At 44.6% G+C, this 16,677-nt stretch overlaps 1 protein-coding gene across 1 annotated transcript in view; it reads left to right on the top strand.

The window, feature by feature from the left end:
• The first annotated feature begins 2,195 nt into the window (after window positions 1-2,195).
• The window catches only part of LOC126282230 (venom allergen 3-like), a 228,658-nt gene continuing 214,176 nt past the window's right edge, over window positions 2,196-16,677 (top strand). Inside the window, exon 1 of the mRNA XM_049981795.1 lies at window positions 2,196-2,327. The gene's annotated coding sequence lies outside the window, so the exon portion shown is untranslated. The remainder of the gene's footprint in view (window positions 2,328-16,677) is intronic.

The raw sequence follows: 16,677 nt of genomic DNA, 5'->3' as shown, positions 1-16,677 counted from the left end.
CTACTCTTCGTTTTGTTGCCCTACATGGCAAACCATCCTGGGGTTACATTTCAGCAAGATAATGCCCGCCCGCACGCGGCGACCGTTTCTACTGTTTCTCTTCGTGCTTGTGAAACCCTACCTCGGCAGCAAGGTAGCCAAACCTCTTTTCATCTGAGAGCCTTCGGGCCATTATTGACAGCGCCCTCCAAGCATCTCGGGAGTTTGACGATCCTACGCGCTAATTGAACAGAATTTGGAGCGATATCCCGCAGGACGACATAAAACCGCTATGTCAGTCTGTGCCAAACCGAACAGCTGCTTACACGAGGGCCGGACGTGGCCCAAGTGGTTAATGTGTCGCTCAATTTGTGAAGCTGTTTCTGTTGAATAAGACGTCCAATTTTTTTCTGAATTTGTGATCAGTTGTCTCTACATGTACATCCCATCTACAGATGTGCACAACTATAGGCCTATATCACTAACGTCGATCAGTTGTACAATTTTGGAACACGTATTATGTTCGAGTATAATGACTTTTCTGGAGACTAGAAACCTTCTCTGAAGGAATCAGCATGGGTTTCGAAAAAGACGGTCGTGTGAAACCCAGCTCGCGCTATTCGTCCACGAGACTCAGAGGGCCATAGACACGGGTTCCCAGGTAGATGCCGTGTTTCTTGACTTCCGCAAGGCGTTCGATACAGTCCCCCACAGTCGTTTAACGAACAAAGTAAGAGTATGTGGACTATCAGACCAATTGTGTGATTGGATTCAAGAGTTCCTAGATAACACAACACAGCGTGTCATTCACAATGGAGAAAAGTCTTCCGACGTATGAGTGATTTCAGGTGTGCCACAGTGGAGTGTTGTAGGACCGTTGCTATCCACAATATATATAAATGACTTTGTGGATAACATCGGAAGTTCACTGAGGCTTTTTGCGGATGATGCTGTAGTATATCGAGAGGTTGTAATAATGGAAAATTGTAGTGAAATGCAGAAGGACCTGCAACGAATTGACGCATGCTGCAGGGAAAGGCAACTGAATCTCAATATAGGCAAGTGTAATGTGCTGCGAATACACAGAAAGAAAGATCCTTAGTCATTTAGCTACAATATAGCAGGTCAGCAATTGAAAGCAGTTAATTCCATAAATTATCTGGGAGTAAGCATTAGGAGTGACCATATAAAATTAATCGTCGGTGAAGCAGAATCCTAAGGAAATGCAATCCGAAAACAAAGGAAGTAGGTTACAGTACACTTGTTCGCCCACTGCTTGAATACCGCTCACCGGTGTGGAATCCGTACCAAAAAATGGTTCAAATGGCTCTGAGCACTAGAACTTAGAACTACTTAAACCTAACTAACCTAAGGACATCACACACTTCCATTCCCGAGGCAGGACTCGAACCTGCGACCGTAGCGGTCGCGCGGTTCCAGACTGTAGCGCCTAGAACCGCTCGGCCACCGCGGCCGGCGGATCTGTACCAGATAGGGTTGATAGAAAAGATAGAGAAGTTCCAACGGAGAGCAGCGCGCTTGGTTACAGGATCATTAAGTAATCGCGAAAGCGTTACGGAGATTATAGATAAACTCCAGTGGAAGACTCTACAGGAGAGACGCTCAGTAGCTCGGTACGGGCTTTTGTTGAAGTTTCGAGAACATACCAACACCGCGGAGTCAAGCAGTATATTGCTCCCTCCTACGTATATCTGGCGAAGAGACCATGAGGATAAAATCAGAGAGATTAGAGCCCACACAGAGGCATACCTACAATCTTTCTTGCCAGGAACAATACGACACTGGAATAGAAGGCAGAACCGATAGAGGTACTCAAGGTACCCTCCGCCACACACCGTGAGGTGGCTTGCGGAGTATGCATGTAGATGTAGATGGAGATTTCCATCTAATTTGATAATTCCTTAGTGGTGTGTCTTTTTTTTTCGTTTTTCCTTCAGACTGTCTGTCTGTATCCCGTGAAGTGAGACAGATTTTCTCGCCATGTTGACATCTTCGCTATGGCTACGAGCCATCAGAAATCTCGGGGAAGTGGCCGCCGTGAATGAGCAGGCAGCGCGGCGAGGCCCGCGCGCGGTTACATAAAAGTGACGGCGGTCCAACTGTCGGGAGCTACTGGAGGTTCTCCTCGCCTCGCCTCGCCTCGTCCCAGGCCGGCCTCTCCGCTAATTTCCGGCGTAACCTTCGCGGCTACACTCGCGTTGCCCCACGAGCCTCGGCCGCCTATATAGCCGGCGTCGCGGTGCCGCCGCGGTTCAAACCCACTCCACCGACGCCGACGCCGCGATCGAAGCCCCGCACCACACCGCCGCGCCTCTACTTTTCGCCAGGTAATCGATACGCCTAAGAATTCGCAAGAGTCACAACCTCATAGCTGTAATCTCATTAAGAATGGGATTTTCACGCTGCAGCCTAGTGTGTGCTGATATGAAACTTCTTGGCAGATCAAAACTTTGTGTCGGACCGTGACTCGAAATCGGGACCTTTGCCTTTCGCGGGCAAATACTCTACCATTTGAGCTATCCAAGCACGACTCACGACCCGCCTTCACAGCTTTAAATCCTCCAGTACGTCCTCTCCTACCTTCACAGAAGCTCTTCAGCGAACCTTGAAGAACAAGCACTCCTGGAAGAAAGATTACTGTGGAGACGTGGCTTAGCCACAGCATGGGGAATGTCTGCAGAATGAGATTTTCACTCTGCAGCAGAGTGTGCACTGGTATGAAACTTCCTGGCAGATCAAAATTGTGTGCCGGACAGAGACTCGAACTCGGGACCTTTGCCTTTCGCGGACAAGTTCTCTATCATCTGTGCTACCCAAGCACGACTCACTACCCACCCTCACAGCCAGTACCTCGTCTCCCACCTTCCAGATCTGCCAGGAGGTTCCACATCAGCGCACACTCCGCTGCAGAATTAAAATCTCATTCTGGAAACATCCCCCAGGCTGTGCCGAAGCCATGTCTCCGCAATATTCTTTGTTTCAGGAGTGCTAGTTCTGGAAGGTTCGCAGAAGAGTTTCAGTGAAGTTTAGAAGGTAAGAGACGAGGTACTGACGGAATTAAAGTTGTGAGGGCGGGTGGTGATTCGTCCTTGGGTAGCTCAGATGGTAGAACACTTCCCCGTGAAGGCAAAGATCCCGAGTTCGAGTCTCGGTCCGGCACGTAGCTCTGATCTGCCAGGAAGTTTGCGATCTTCATTACTCTAGCTCTGATAGCGTACAGTGTTAAAGAAAGAATGTAACACAACGTCCCATCAGCAACAGCGTTAGAGACGGATCACAGACTCGAAACAGTCATGTGTTCAACGATATAGCCAAACGGGGAGGAAAACCTACATCTGGAAAAACGGAAGTAGATTTGAACCATATTTCCCAAAAAATTCGAGTTCATTGTCAGACCAGGGTGCGACTTCGGTTCGTTTTTACGTGCGTAGGTGTATAACAGGTCAGAGAAATACCTTACAGAATGGTTCTGGTCATACCGCAGTAAACTGGCCCAGTTCGCGGATTCTGATCTGGATAAAAGGGTGCTCAGAGCTGACACTATTTGTGGTTGGTTGATTGATTTGGGGGAGAGAGGGCCAAACAGCGAGGTCATCGGTCCCATCGGATTAGGGAAGGATGGGGAAGGAAGTCGGCCATGCCCTTTCAGAGGAACCATCCCGGCATTTGCCTGGAGCTATTTAGGGAAATTACGGAAAACTTAAATAAGGATGACCGGACACGGGGTTGCACTATTTGTGGCTGGAAGAATTTTATTTTTGGCACCTGTTCAAGTGGTAAGAATGTGGGCCCGTGTACACTTATGCCGATCGCTTATTTAGTTATTCAGGTTTTTCGTAGATAACGCCCGTGAAAAAGTCAGTGACGTGTGACGCGTCAAGAAAGCTCAATTACATTTAGTAACAAGTTTATCTGTGTAACTACTGCCTGGTCAGTTACAGACGTGTAACATTTTTCAAAGGAACTGAAATATCTGTGGAGAATAAACAGCTGTAATCTGCATTCAACAACGCAATTGCTCGACTTGTCGGAAAAAGTACTTGCACAAACATCGAGATATAATGGGGACACACAAAAATAAGAAAAACGAATTTGGAGGAGGACTGGGTCCGCAATGATAATGCAATTACTGGATGTAGCCATTCCGTATATGGCTGTTAAAAATTTTATTGTGATTGTAATTTTGACTTTTTATAATTTTCAAATATAATGAAAGCAAACAGTTGGCAAATAAAATATGTCGGATCAAAAAATAAAGTAACAAAACTTCATAGTTGGAAACATAACGGTACTTATGGGGGTTTGTCCAAGTCCGCTCTACAACGTTAAGTTGTGAATGCTAAAATACACCTCAAAACAGTTAGAATCCAAATACATATGATGCTTTAAGCATTCCCGCTCTTCTACTATGGAGGTAAAAAAAGAAGGGATGTGGCTCTGCAGACTACGCTGTGCGCTGTTTCGAAGCCAGAGTGGGAGCCATTTGAAGCAGCCCAAAACATCAGCACACTACTAGTTTTGACTGCTTCCTGTTTATTACTTCTGTCGTGTGCGCGCAATAACTCTTTTAAACACTAAAACTTACAGAGGCTACATGAACTTCACAGTGTCAGGAAGGCAATTTCGAACACTTTTATGTTCTCAAATGCGTATTTGTTCTATTAATACAATGCAGACTGACGTCACGGAGAATTGTCACTGCGGTTTACTAAAGGGGTATGAATGCGGTGAACCTAATGTTTTGGGCTAGCGAGATGGCGGACATCTGTTTCAAGTTTGTGATGTAATGGCACCTGCTCTCGTTTTTTACCTGCATGTCTTCCACACAACATACATGTTTGAATTCAGACTTCTGCGAACAGTGTTCCAGCATGTCAGGACTTAACGTTGCAGAGTGGGCTTTAACATCCCACGTAATTACTCTTACGTTTTCAATTCTGAAGTACTGTTTCTTTATTTTTAAATCCAGCGTCATTTATTTGCTTTCAGTACGCTTGAAAATGACAAAATGTCGAACCTGCGATAGCAATAAATTTTCTTAAAAGCCATATGCGGAATGAATACATTCTACAAAATAAAGTCAGATAAGACGTTCATGACTCAGTTAATCGTCAAAACGATAGCGGAAAGTGAAACGATAATGTTAGTCATAACTTTTTTTTACTGCCACATTGTTACTGCAGTAATGGCTTCACATTTTTATCTGCAGGATTCAAACAGAAAGGGCGCCAATTGAGACAGGACTGTTAGACATGACCCGAGATTTCCGCATGGTGTCTTCCGTTGTCTTCATGGATTTGGAAGACATGTTTCACACAGCTCCACAGAATGCTATTCATCGCCATATCTTATAGATGCTAAATAACTAGCCGCTTCCGACCAATACTGTACCGACTAATAACGATTGTATTCAATTAGACTATCATTCGCTGAAGTTAGGGAAATAAGTTCATTTCCCCCCACATGGTACATACCTTGTGTGTCGCTTGGGAAGCTTTTGCTTCTCGCTGTTTTAGCTTTATTCATGTTATTTCTTACTTTATTTCTCGAACCAATTAACCCACCTGTTTGAAATACACACTTCTGGTTGTATCATCCCATAGTTGACTGTTCACTGTTCACTGTTCAATTGAGCAATAGCATTTTTCTTGAAAATGACTGGGTTAACTGATATTCGCAGGGATGAAAACTTCGTTCTGTTATGTTCCCATTGTTCAAACTCCATTACACAGTATTACATTTCAGTACGGGCGTCTGACACACTCAGTCTCACCCTGAGTTTCTGCTCTTTTGTTGAGGACGAGAACAGAGGAATACGTAACGAAAGCGAACGAAAATCCTGTTAACAACAATAATTAACGTATTTTCCTTAAATCAGATAACATGCGTTGAAATGGTTGATAACACCGTTAGCATTCCTACCTTTGCTGCGTATAAATCGTGATAAATATGTTGAAATTGAGACGAGAGTCGGCACCAAACTCGGGAATTACTGTTGCATGCCATCGTGATTATCTTTACTAGGCCCATAATCTGTCAAACATTCTAGACCACTGGCTGCATTGTCAGAAAGTATTGTATCAGTTATTATGCTCCTTTTTTATCAAAAGTTAAATTTACTAGTGGATAGTGTAGGTCATTTTCTTTTCTTATATCTACTGTGTACTATTATAACGTCAATATTACTAACAACTTCAACTGGATTTTTCACAACAAATTCCATTGCTTAATTTAAGGTGAAGCTATTTGCTTGCATATGTGACTACAATGTGTACGGATGTGAAACCCACAAAATATCCTAACAACTGGCCATTCAATACCAACACTAATATTAGAGGTTCCTCGATCGAAATACGTAGAACATTCTGTCTAATTTGATCCATGAAGATAACGTGATCTCCAACTGTGAATTAAGTGAGCTATCCATTATCACCGCCATTTTTACGACTATTCATGCACCGTGTCATATATTCCGTGTAAATACTGACATAATCAAAAGGCGTAGAATTCCTCAACTGCCCAATTGTTTTATGACTAAATTATTTTTTGTGTTTATCTTGGCCGTTTCTGGAGACGTTTCATTGTGATCTGATCGTGGAGGTATTATATGTAATATCAAAAGGCATTTCTAACAGGATGTGGTCGTGGTAATTTGCCGACGTCTGCAGGGTTAAGAACAGTGGCGAACGCTATTTCACGAACAGTCAAATAACGTGTAATTTCATTCGTCCTATTGTGAGCGTAATTTTTTCAACCTTCAGACTGCTCTCATAGTTATTATACGAGTACGTAATTATTTGTAAACACAGACTGTTCTCTTGTTTATTATTTTGAGCAAATGGTCTTAGGTATTGGTTACTGCACCAAATCTGTTCTAAACGTAACCCCCCGCCCACCACCACCACTACCACCGCCACAAACCCGTCCCCTTCCCCAATTCTTTAAATAAATCGAACACTCGTCTATAGCATAGCTACAAACGTCTGATTATTTTACAAATGGCGCAATGTGTTAAATGTTTGACGTTAAGCATGTAAAACTTTTATGTTTGAAGACGCAACTCAATGCCTGTGTCATATCTCCTCAACTATCTTTCGTCCAATGACATAATTTTGCTCGTACATTCTGTGGTATATATGGGTTAGTCAACAAAATTTGTTGGGAATAGAGTTATTAATAAAAAACAGTAAAACGTCATGCCTGATCCTGAAATCTTACTATATGAGCAACAGAAATATAGCAACAAAGTTTCTTCCTTTCTGTGAAGCGAGAGGGCTACATCGTGAAATTTTTTTAAAAAGGTTTGAAATTATGTGCAAATTTTATTGTAACTCACTAAGTGCTTTCATTCTCAAATACTGAATCCATATTGAGCGAGGCAATGTGTTGCGTTTTTTGTGTTTCCATATTGTGGTTCATCGACTGCAGTGTGCTGCAAACTACAAATCCCTGTCTTAAACAGTTTACGAGATAGCGAATTAAATGTGGAGATGGAGGAATCCTGGGTTACGCCTTAAAGCAGCCTCAGGGTGAGATGACGCGTATCTACTTTTCCTTTTTTTCTTTGAGAAGGATATCAGGTTAGCCCGTGAGGGTTTTGGAAGGTAATGAGGGAAACAAGTGATGATCTGGGGCCACCGGTTGGCCACTGACGCGTGTGTGGACAGCGCAGTTGGTACTGCTCATCCGCGAGATCCTACCCAGGTCAGACACGAAATCTTAACTCGTCGTCAATGTTCACAGTAGCGCATAATTCGCTTTAGAGCAGAAAGAGTCGCCTTCCTCCGGAGTGTTCACACGGACACAGGACCATCGTCGTCGTCCTACCACAATCCCCGCCTCGTGGCGAAGCAACGTTCAGCCGCGAGGCGTGACCCACGGCTCCAGCCCGCCATCCCGTCATCCTGTCATGTCATTACAGTTTTTGCGTCCATGGATTACGAGGCTGCCACAGTGAGCCTGGCTATGTGGCTGCATCTGGCCGCACATCTGAGGCGTCCGCCTCTTCCCTCACGCCTCACGTCCACCTTCGACATCTACATTTACATTTATACTCCGTAACCCACGCAACGGTGTGCGGAGGAGGGCACTTTACGCGCCACTGTCATTATCTCCCTTTCCTGTTCCAGTCGCCTATGGTTCGCCGGAAGAATGACTGCCGGATAGCCTCAGTGTGGGCTCGAATCTCTCTAATTTTACATTTGTGATCTCCTATGGAGGTATAATTAGGGGGAAGCAATATATTCGGTACCTCATCAAGAAACGCACCCTCTCGAAACCTGGACAGCAAGCTACACCGCGATGCAGAGCGCCTCCCTTGCAGAGTCTGCCACTTGAGTTCGCTAAACATCTCTGTAACGCTATCACGCTTACCAAATAACCCTGTGACGAAACGCGCCGCTCTTCTTTGGATCTATCTCCTCTGTCAACCCGACGTGGTACGGATCCCACATTGATGAGCAATACTCAAGTATAGGTCGAACGAGTGTTTTGTAAGCCACCTCCTTTGTTGACGGGCTACATTTTCTAAGGGCTCTCCCAATGAATCTCAACCTGGCACCTGCCTTAGCAACAATTAATTTTATGTGATCATTCCACTTCATATCGTTCCGTAGGCATACTCCCAGATATTTTACAGAAGTAACTGCTACCAGTTTTTGTTCCGCTATCATATAATCATACAATAAAGGATCCTTTTTTCTATGTATTCGCAATACATTACATTTGTCTTCCGTGCAGACGAGGGGAACTACCTGACTGTTCTGGTCCACCACATCGGCACTGTTCCCCATGCCACCAGCAGGGCAAAGCACCTTTCACCGCAAATAACTTCTGCTAACATGGGTCCTGTGTTACATCTGCCATGTTCTCTCACCGGCAAGCATTACAGGAACGTACAGTCTGACAATGCGCATCCCCTTCCCAAATGCAGCAAATTACGAGGGACGTTCAGTAGGTAGTGTAACTTTCTCTGAAAAAAGGTTGGTTTTATTCGGGATTCCAATACACCATATATTCTCTGTTCTTGTGGTTACAAAACCGTATTTTTGGACGTGTCGCCTTACTGAGAGGGCCTGTACGACCCCATGGTACCATCCAACTGGTCGACGTTGGAGCCAACGTCTTGTTGTGTCAATAGCCTCCCCATCATCCATGTACTGAGATTGCTCCTTCACTGAGCCAAACAGATAAAAGTCAAAGACGGGAGATACGGGTTGTAGGGTGCAGGAGGAACGACAGTCCAATGAAGTTTTGTGAGCTCCTATCGGGTGTGCAGAATTGTGTGAGGCCATGTGCTGTCATGGAGAAAGAGAAGTTCTTTTGCTTTTTGTGGTCAAAAACACACTAAAGTGATTTCGTCAAGCCGGCCGGAGTGGCCGTGCGGTTCTAGGCGCTGCAGTCTGGAGCCGAGCGACCGCTACGGTCGCAGGTTCGAATCCTGCCTCGGGCATGAATGTGTGTGATGTCCTTAGGTTAGTTAGGTTTAATTAGTTCTAAGTTCTAGGCGACTGATGACCTCAGAAGTTAAGTCGCATAGTGCTCAGAGCCATTTGAACCATCAATTTCTGAGAATAGCACATCACACTTGAGAGTTGATCATTGCGCCATTAAGTAGGACATAAAACAGAATAATCCCTTCACACTTCCAGGAGATCATCGCCAAGAATTTACTGGCTGAAAGTGCGGCATTGAACTTTCTATTCGGAGGAGATGTGGTGTGGCGCCACCCCATGGACTGCCGTTTTGTTTCCGGTTCGAAGTGACGAGCCTTGTTTCATAGTCTGTGACGATGTTTGACAAAAAGTTGTCACTATCAGCCTCGTAACGGGCAAGCAATTCCGGACATATGGTCCTTCGTTGCTCTTCATAGTCTTCTGTTAGGCGGCGACGAACCTAGAGGGCACACAACTCTGAGCACCTCAACTAGTGGACGAGTGTGTCACCACTATCAACAGAGACGCCAGTTGAGGAGCGAGGTGTTCGACTGCGATCCGTTGATCACCTCGAGTGAGAGTGTCAGCACGTTCCAATATTGCAGGAATCACAACTGTGGTGTGGCCGTCCGGTAACGGGAGATCAGGCAGGTTCGCCCGACCTTGTTGCGATGACAACGGGCGTCTCGGCCTACGACTCACCGTGCTTTTATTCACTTCCAGGTCTCAGAAATTCTGCAAGCACTTTTGAAAATTTGCGGTGCTCTGATTTTGTGCCAAAAGAATCTCTATGACAGCCATTTTGAAATTTACATGTAGCACCGCCACCTACCTAAGTTCAAGCGAAACTGACCGAGAAGAAAAAACGTGTTGCATTACTTTTTGAATGCCCCTCTTACAAGGGTTCGAACTTTAATAGTGGCAACACTGCCTTAGAAACGCATCGTAACTGAATCAAATAGCGTCGCTTGTACCATACGTTGTTTACATACACAAACCTTACCAGAGTGCAAATGGACTCTCCTTTCCCTCATCGCACGCATTTGCAGTTACGAGAATAACAGAGACTCGAGTATCAGAGTTATAATGTGCTGTCACGATGTTTTCGGAACAAGAACAACGGTGTTGGATAAAAACTGAATATGTCGCAGGATGTACAGCACGAAGACCGCCAAGACGATTTCAGAAAAGCTGCATTGCCTTAGAGAACAGTGGGAAGCAGGGTGGACGCCTTCAGTATGGGACACAAACAAAAATGTGCCATACATTCGTCAGCCAGGTCGTCTCCGTATCAGCGAAGAAGAAGCGTCTGCTCTTACTGAGGTACTGGACACTGATGGAAGCCAATCTGTTCGTGAACTGATCCGAGAGACAGGATAAACTGACACGATTGGGCTTCATTTTCTGGAGCATGTGAAAAATAGGTTGCACATGATTTGACAGAAATTCTGAAAAGGGTACGATAACACGCTGTTCGTTCCCACTTGGGACCCTATGAACGCGAAGGAGAGGGGCTTTCTTACACGATACCATGGCGTTGAATCAGGCATGGGACAAATCGTACGAGCCACACCGGAAACGCCAGTCAAACCAGTGGCGTCATTGTGTGTCACCGTGACGAGCGAAAGTTCAGCAGAACATCGTCAGTCTGAACGTTACGACGATTCTCGTATACGACAGTGACGGTGGTAACCTAAAACATACAGTTCCTCAACAGCAGACTGCCAGTACACTGTGTTACTGTCCCTTTTCGGAACACAATATGTGACTAGCTTCGAAAAAGAGTCGGCGATACATTCAGCAGAACTCCCAGTCATTTTGCAGGACAATGCTCGGGCACACACAGCGCAAGACGTGGCTGATTTTTTCGATGGGTTTGGCTTTGAAGTGCCGTATCATCCAACAGCGGACATGATCTCTTCCATCTTCGACTTCGTTGCTGATACGAAGTACATCGTGGCATTCGCTTCAGAACTGTTACAGAAATTCCTCGGGCAACAGACGGCTCCATTCAACTACCGAGACAACTGATCCTACTAACGGTATCATATGATTTTCACATCATTGACAACGGGATATGCACAATACTGGTGACTGTTTTGAGGGACACTAAAATTATTTTTATCATCTGTAAATTATAGTCCTCCCCCCATGAACCATGGACCTTGCCGTTGGTGGGGAGGCTTGCGTGCCTCAGCGAAACAGATGGCCGTACCGTAGGTGCAACCACAACGGAAGGGTATCTGTTGAGAGGCCAGACAAACGTGTGGTTCCTGAAGAGGGGCAGCAGCCTTTTCAGTAGTTGCAGGGGCAACAGTCTGGATGGTTGACTGATCTGGCCTTGCAACATTAACCAAAACGGCCTTGCTGTGCTGGTACTGCGAACGGCTGAAAGCAAGGGGAAACTACAGCCGTAATTTTTCCCGAGGACATGCAGCTTTACTGTATGATTAAATGATGATGGCATCCTCTTGGGTAAAATATTCCGGAGGTAAAATAGTCCCCCATTCGGATCTCCGGGCGGGGACTACTCAGGAGGATGTCGTTATCAGGAGAAAGAAAACTGGCATTCTACGGATCGGAGCGTGGAATGTCAGATCCCTTAATCGGGCAGGTAGGTTCGAAAATTTAAAAAGGGAAATGGATAGGGTAAAGTTAGATATAGTGGGAATTAGTGACGTTCGGTGGCAGGAGGAACAAGACTTCTGGTCAGGTGACTACAGGGTTATAAACACAAAATCAAATAGGGGTAATGCAGGAGTAGGTTTAATAATGAATAGGAAAATAGGAATGCGGGTAAGCTACTACAAACAGCATAGTGAACGCATTATTGTGGCCAAGATAGATACGAAGCCCACACCTACTACAGTAGTACAAGTTTATATGCCAACTAGCTCTGCAGATGATGAAGAAATTGAAGAAATGTACGATGAAATAAAAGAAATTATTCAGATAGTGAAGGGAGACGAAAATTTAATAGTAATGGGTGACTGGAATTCGAGTGTAGGAAAAGGGAGAGAAGGAAACATAGTAGGTAAATATGGATTGGGGCTAAGAAATGAAAGAGGAAGCCGCCTAGTAGAATTTTGCACAGAGCACAACTTAATCATAGCTAACACTTGGTTTAAGAATCATGAAAGAAGGTTGTATACGTGGAAGAACCCTGGAGATACTAAAAGGTATCAGATAGATTATATAATGCTAAGACAGAGATTTAGGAACCAGGTTTTAAGTTGTAAGACATTTCCAGGGGCAGATGTGGACTCTGACCACAATCTATTGGTTATGACCTGTAGATTAAAACTGAAGAAACTGCAAAAATGTGAGAAATTAAGGAGATGGGACCTGGATATACTGAAAGAACCAGAGGTTGTACAGAGTTTCAGAGAGAGCATAAGGGAACAATTGACAGGAATAGGGGAAAGAAATACAGTAGAAGAAGAATGGGTAGCTCTGAGGGATCTAGTAGTGAAGGCAGCAGAGGATAAAGTAGGTACAAAGACGAGGGCTGCTAGAAATCCTTGGGTAACAGAAGAAATATTGAATTTAATTGATGAAAGGAGAAAATATAAAAATGCAGTAAATGAAGCAGGCAAAAAGGAATACAAACGTCTCAAAAATGAGATCGACAGGAAGTGCAAAATGGCTAAACAGGGATGGCTAGAGGACAAATGTAAGGATGTAGAAGCTTATCTCACTAGGGGTAAGATAGATACTGCCTACAGGAAAATTAAAGAGACCTTTGGAGAGAAGAGAACCACGTGTATGAATATCAAGAGCTCAGATGGCAGCCCAGTTCTAAGCAAAGAAGGGAAGGCAGAAAGGTGGAAGGAGAATACAGAAGGCTTATACAAGGGCGATGTACTTGAGGACAATATTATGGAAATAGAAGAGGATGTAGATGAAGACGAAATGGGAGATACGATACTGCGTGAAGAGTTTGACAGAGCACTGAAAGACCTGAGTCGAAACAAGGCCCCCGGAGTAGACAACATTCCATTAGAACTACTGACGGCCTTGGGAGAGCCAGTCATGACAAAACTCTACCAGCTGGTGAGCAAGATGTATGAGACAGGCGAAATACCCTCAGACTTCAAGAAGAATATAATAATTCCAATCCCAAAGAAAGCAGGTGCTGACAGATGTGAAAATTACCGAACTATCAGTTTAATAAGCCACGGCTGCAAAATACTAACGCGGATTCTTTACAGACGAATGGAAAAACTGGTAGATGCAGACCTCGGGGAGGATCAGTTTGGATTCCGTCGAAATGTTGGAACACGTGAGGCAATACTGACCTTACGACTTATCTTAGAAGAAAGATTAAGAAAAGGCAAACCTACGTTTCTAGCATTTGTAGACTTAGAGAAAGCTTTTGACAATGTTGACTGGAATACTCTTTTTCAAATTCTAAAGGTGGCAGGGGTAAAATACAGGGAGCGAAAGGCTATTTATAATTTGTACAGAAACCAGATGGCAGTAATAAGAGTCGAGGGGCATGAAAGGGAAGCAGTGGTTGGGAAAGGAGTGAGACAGGGTTGTAGCCTCTCCCCGATGTTATTCAATCTGTATATTGAGCAAGCAGTAAAGGAAACAAAAGAAAAATTTGGAGTAGGTATTAAAATTCATGGAGACGAAGTAAAAACTTTGAGGTTCGCCGATGACATTGTAATTCTGTCAGAGACGGCAAAGGACTTGGAAGAGCAGTTGAACGGAATGGACAGTGTCTTGAAAGGAGGATATAAGATGAACATTAACAAAAGCAAAACGAGGATAATGGAATGTAGTCAAATTAAATCGGGTGATGCTGAGGGAATTAGATTAGGAAATGAGACACTTAAAGTAGTAAAGGAGTTTTGCTATTTAGGAAGTAAAATAACTGATGATGGTCGAAGTAGAGAGGATATAAAATGTAGACTGGCAATGGCAAGGAAAGCGTTTCTGAAGAAGAGAAATTTGTTAACATCGAATATAGATTTATGTATCAGGAAGTCGTTTCTGAAAGTATTTGTTTGGAGTGTAGCCATGTATGGAAGTGAAACATGGACGATAACTAGTTTGGACAAGAAGAGAATAGAAGCTTTCGAAATGTGGTGCTACAGAAGAATACTGAAGATAAGGTGGATAGATCACGTAACTAATGAGGAGGTATTGAATAGGATTGGGGAGAAGAGAAGTTTGTGGCACAACTTGACTAGAAGAAGGGATCGGTTGGTAGGACATGTTTTGAGGCATCAAGGGATCACAAATTTAGCATTGGAGGGCAGCGTGGAGGGTAAAAATCGTAGAGGGAGACCGAGAGATGAGTACACTAAGCAGATTCAGAAGGATGTAGGTTGCAGTAGGTACTGGGAGATGAAGCAGCTTGCACAGGATAGAGTAGCATGGAGAGCTGCATCAAACCAGTCTCAGGACTGAAGACAACAACAACAACAACAAATTATAGTAGGCACTATTGCAGTTCCAGCCGTCGTATATCAGCGAGGTTTACCAGATACGCTACAGGCATTAGAATACTTATGTGGCCGCTAGCCAGCCTGAGTTTAATCATGTTCAGCAAATATATGTTGCTACTGAGAGAGTCCTGCTCACCTCAGACCCAACTCCGTCGAATCTACATGTGTTGTGGATTGGTCGTGTTGCACAAAGGCTTCCCAACGGTTCGTTACACTGTCCAGTCCACGGACCATCGCGGTCAAAAGGCTGACATGGATTCTCACGCGCACCTGAGTACGCTTTTCTTACTAGAGTGTTAATGGGTACAAGCTGAGTCACCTAACTGTTACATCTTAATGTGGTACAAAGTTGATATGTATGGGGCGTACATGGTATCCTTAAAGTACTGCTGTCACTTTAAAATTGTAAGTTGCAAACTATTTGTTTCTCTGTTATACCAGAATATCATTGTGTGCTGAGGACTGCAGCATTAAGAGTCCTGATTGCTTCGTTGATCTGTGCATGAAAGGTGGCTGGTGTTGTGTTCGCGTAATCCTTGAAGTAAACCCACAAAAAGGAGCGTAATATCTGGGACTCGTGGGGACATTGCAACGTGACATCGCCTGTTCATCTCTCATTAAATGAGGTATCCCGTACTTTGAGACTCCAATGTGGGCATGTACCATCGTGCTGGGTGGTGATGGATGGCTGCAGCTCTTCAATGTGTAGTAGCAGGAATAGTTCGAGTATTCTAGGTGAACAATTGCCGTTATGGTTTTCTCTGAGAAAGAAAACAGGCCTACCATCCTATACTGCATTAGGCCACACCAAATACACACATCAAAATAAGTTTTGCACCACATCGGTTCCGAGAGTTCCGGAACCTGTAAAGAAAATTGGAATAGAGATCAACATAAACATCATTTCCGCCCTTTTTATTGCTCATGAAAACCACACATTGCAAGTTGTACCAGCATATAGCGAGACCTTCATAGGCGGTGCTCCAGATTGCTGTGCACACCGGTACCTCTAACACCCAGTAGCACGTCCTCTTGCATTGATGCATGCCTGTATTCGTCGTGGCATACTATCCACAAGTTCATCAAGGCACTGTTGGTTCAGATCGTACCACTCCTCAACGGCGAATCGGCGTAGTTCCCTCAGAGTGGTTGGTGGGTAACGTTGTCCATAAACAGCCCTTTTCAATCTATTGCAGGCATATTCGATGGGGTTCATGTCTGGAGAACATGCTGGTCACTCCAGTCGAGCGATGTCGTTATCCTGAAAGAAATCATTCACAGGATGTTCATGATGGGGGCGCGAATTGTCGTCCATGAAGACGAATGCATCGTCAATATTCTGCCGATATGGTTACTCTATCTGTCGGAGGATGGGGTTCACGTACCGTACAGCGTACAGCCGTTACGGCGCCTTCCATTGCCACCAGCGGCGTACGTCGGCCCCACATAATGTCACCCCAAACAAGCATGAAACCTCCACCTTGCTGCACTCGCTGGACAGTCTGTCTAAGGCGCACAGCCTGAGCGGGTTGCCTACAAACACGTCTCCGACGATTGCCTGGTTGAAGACATATGCGATACTCATCGGTGAAGAGAACGTGATGCCATTACCAAGCGGTCCATTCGGCATATTGTTGGGCCTATCTGTATCGCGATGCATGGTGTCGTGTTTGCAAAGATGAACCTCGCCATGGACGTCGGGAGTCAAGTTGCGTATCATGCAGGCCTATTATGCACAGTTTGAATTGAAACACGACGTCCTGTGGCTGCACGAAAAACATTATTCA

Source organism: Schistocerca gregaria, chromosome 7 (assembly GCF_023897955.1).
Source record: "Schistocerca gregaria isolate iqSchGreg1 chromosome 7, iqSchGreg1.2, whole genome shotgun sequence".
NCBI lineage: Eukaryota > Metazoa > Arthropoda > Insecta > Orthoptera > Acrididae > Schistocerca > Schistocerca gregaria.
This window is presented reverse-complemented; position numbering and strand designations above follow the sequence as displayed.